The sequence below is a fragment of the Coregonus clupeaformis genome, chromosome 8 (genome assembly GCF_020615455.1).
Source record: "Coregonus clupeaformis isolate EN_2021a chromosome 8, ASM2061545v1, whole genome shotgun sequence".
NCBI lineage: Eukaryota > Metazoa > Chordata > Actinopteri > Salmoniformes > Salmonidae > Coregonus > Coregonus clupeaformis.
The window spans coordinates 3,688,808-3,692,242 of record NC_059199.1 but is presented as its reverse complement, the minus strand read 5'-3'; the positions used below and the strand labels follow the sequence as shown (position 1 = coordinate 3,692,242).

The window sequence follows — 3,435 nt, the reverse complement described above, 5'->3', positions numbered from 1 at the left end:
AAGAAATACCCTATTTACATAAGTATTCAGACCCTTTGTTATGAGATGAAACTGAGCTCAGGTGCATCCTGTTTCCATTGATCATCCTTGATATGTTTCTACAACTTGATTGGAGTCCACCTGTGGTAAATTCAATTGATTGGACATGCTTTAGAAAAGCACACACCTGTCTATATAAGGACCCACAGTTGACAGTGCATGTCAGAGCAAAAACCAGCCATGAGGTCGAAGGACTTGTCCGTAGAGCTCCGAGACAGGATTGTGTCGAGGCACAGATCTGGGGAAGGGTACGAAAAAATGTCTGCAATACTGAAGGTCCCCAAGAACACAGTGGCCTCCATCATTCTTGAACGGAAGAAGTTTGGAACCACCAAGACTCTTCCTAGAGCTGGCCGCCCGGCCAAACTGAGCAATCGGGGGAGAAGGGCCTTGGTCAGGGAGGTGACCAAGGACCCGATGGTCACTCTGACAGAGCTCCAGAGTTCCTCTGTGGAGATGGGAGAACCTTCCAGAAGGACAACCATCTCTCCCGCACTCCACCAATCAGGCCTTTATGGTAGAGTTGCCAGATGGAAGCCACTCCTCAGAAACAGGCACATGACAGCCTGCTTGGAGTTTGCCAAAAGGCACCTAAAGGACTCAGACCATGAGAAACAAGATTATCTTGTCTGATGAAACCAACATTGAACTCTTTGGCCTGAATGCCAAGCGTCACGTCTGGAGGAAACCTGGCACCATCCCTACGGTGAAGCATGGTGGTGGCAGCATCATGCTGTAGGGATGTTTTTCAGCGGCAGGGACTGGGAGACTAGTCAGGATCAAGGGAAAGATGAACGGAGAAAAGTGCAGAGAGATCCTTGATGAAAACCTGCTCCAGAGCGTCCTACAGCAGAGTTGCGCAGCAGAAGCGTGCTGGGCCCATGACCCAGAGGTCGATGGATCGAATCCATCCTCTGCTATCCAGTTGGTTTTTAGCTATGAAGTGCAAACAGGGATGAAAAACCCTAATTTCATGAGCTGATCTCAGTCCCCTTCAACGCAGTATTTTTGTCACTGGATCTGTCGATTCGTATAGTTCTAACTAATGAGCCTGTGCCCCAGTTGCCTAATGGATAAGGCACTGGCCTCCTAAGCCAGGGATTGTGGGTTCAAGTCCCATCTGGGGTGTACCTCAGACTGGGGCGAAGGTTCACCTTCCAACAGGACAACGACCCTAAGCACACAGCCAATACAACATAGGAGTGGCTTCCGGACAAGTCTCTGAATGTCCTTGACTGATCCAGCCAGAGCCTGGACTTGAACCCGATCGAACATCTCTGAAAATAGCTGTGCAGTGACGCTCCCCATCCAACCTGACAGAGCTTGAGAGGATCTGAGAAAAAAAAAATGGGAGAAACTCCCCAAATACAGCTGTACCAAACTTGTAGTGTCATACCCAAGAAGAATCGAGGCTGTAATCGCTGCCAAAGGTGATTCAACAAAGTACTGAGTGAAGGGTCTGAATACTTATGTAAATGTGTTTTTTCATTTTCTTATTTAAAATACATTTGCTAAAATTTCTAAAAACCTGTTTTTGTTTTGTCATTATGGGGTATTGTGTGTAGATTGATGAGGGATGTAAAACAAAACAAAAAAGGCTGTAACGTATTTTGTATTTTTGAATAAGGCTGTAACGTAACAAAATGTGGAAAAAGTCAAGGGGTCTGAATACTTTCCGAATGCACTGTACATAACCACATTTCATCCTCAAGGAACACTGACTGTGTCCACTCTTTTTCCCACTTCCTCCCTGGTTGGTTTAATCGACCAATGGGAATGTACATTTGTGAATTCTATCAAATCGACCAATCAGCCAATTACCACTAGCTCCAATCAGAGGATGCTGCTTCAGATGTAATCTGTGGACCCTGTGGAGGAAGATGAGGGGGAAATAAGCTGTCATACAGTTTGCACTGCCAGCAGTTACACCGGAATCAGATCAATCTCCCAATGATTGCTTTGTTTAGAAGCAAACCAAGAGCTTCACATAGCCTTGAGTTGACAGTAGAGAGTAGGATGGAGAAATGTGCTAGAGCAGTTATTTTTAACATTCTTGACATTTTCATAATTTGTCCAATCGAACATATTTGTTGTAGTGACTATTTCTTATGGTTGTTGATAGCAGTAAATCCATTGTTAAGGCAGTAGTAGTTTTTTTTAGGCCTAGCTACGTGGTTGCCATTGTTACCAAAGTATGTGTGCATTTTGTGTACAGTATTCTTACAGTGTACGTTCATTATAAAGAAACTGCAGGGTACATCTCTGTCATGGGCGGACGTGACAGGAAACGCTCCAGTCAATGACATGATTAATTGCTAGTAAAGACCATGTAATTGGCATTAAACCCTATTAACAGCAGCATGTGTTGATATTTAGCTGCTGGCGCTCTGAGGGGAGACATAGAGTGAAACGGGAAGGTGGGATGGCCCGAGCCACAGTCTGCAGGGGCAGAGCATGGTGCTCTATGATTAGCAATGTCCGTGCCAAGTCCAGAGGACGCCAGAGGTCAGACCGACAGCACACACTGTACTGCACTGTGCATTGGGCAGAGGCAGGGGAAGAGGAAGTTACTCAGCCCGGATGGATTGGCTTACTGGAGTTTGGAGCATCAAATTCACAGATGTATACAATGACGTTGTGCACGCATCAGTTTAGTTTTTAGAAGTCGTTGATCTTATTATAACTTACATTTACACAGTGCATTTGTTTCTAACTTTGTCTTCCTAGCCTTCATTCCTTATGTAGTCCATTCTGTGGTTGTGTGTACACATGTATATGTGCCAAGAAGGCAATATTTTATTGTTTAAAGTCTTTATGAAGTTTGTTGCTAGGGGTTGTTGCTTCACAGGGTTATCTGAGGTGTATATCGCTCAGCGGCTCTGCAGTAAATTCAATTTATTCATTTGCTATTGATTATTTATATGTTGACAGGTAGCATAAGTTTTAGCCGTTCCTGGCCCGAGCCATCTGTTAATCAGAGACAGTTACAATTGGAGGCATATGTTGCCAGTCAGAGTTTATGAAAGTGTGTACAATGAATTCCAAAAAGTACCATGAATTATGCATTAACTTGCTAATCTAAGAGCCTATTAGCTTCCAGACGCAATTACTCCAATGGAGAGAGGTAGAGGGGGATGACCAATGGGGGGAAAGATCAATTATTTACTCCCAAACCATAGAATTTCCCCTTTTTCACAGACCTGCTGATTTCAAAGTGGAATGAAAGAACAGGTGAAAAAAAGTCCTCCTCCTCTCTCTGACTTTGCTAAGGGTTGCCTAGGAGAGGTGGAAGTTGATATTCTGCTAGAGCACTCCTCATTGAAATCAGTAGCGGGAATGTAAATGTCCAGGTTTGGTCCCTTCAACCCGGCGCGGATGTGAATGTATATTTATGTC

General features: G+C 44.4%; 1 non-coding gene across 1 annotated transcript; it reads left to right on the top strand.

The window, feature by feature from the left end:
• The first annotated feature begins 1,094 nt into the window (after positions 1 to 1,094).
• Positions 1,095 to 1,167, top strand: trnar-ccu. Its single transcript has one exon. It is a non-coding gene; the product is annotated as a tRNA-Arg (tRNA).
• The last annotated feature ends 2,268 nt before the right edge of the window (positions 1,168 to 3,435 follow it).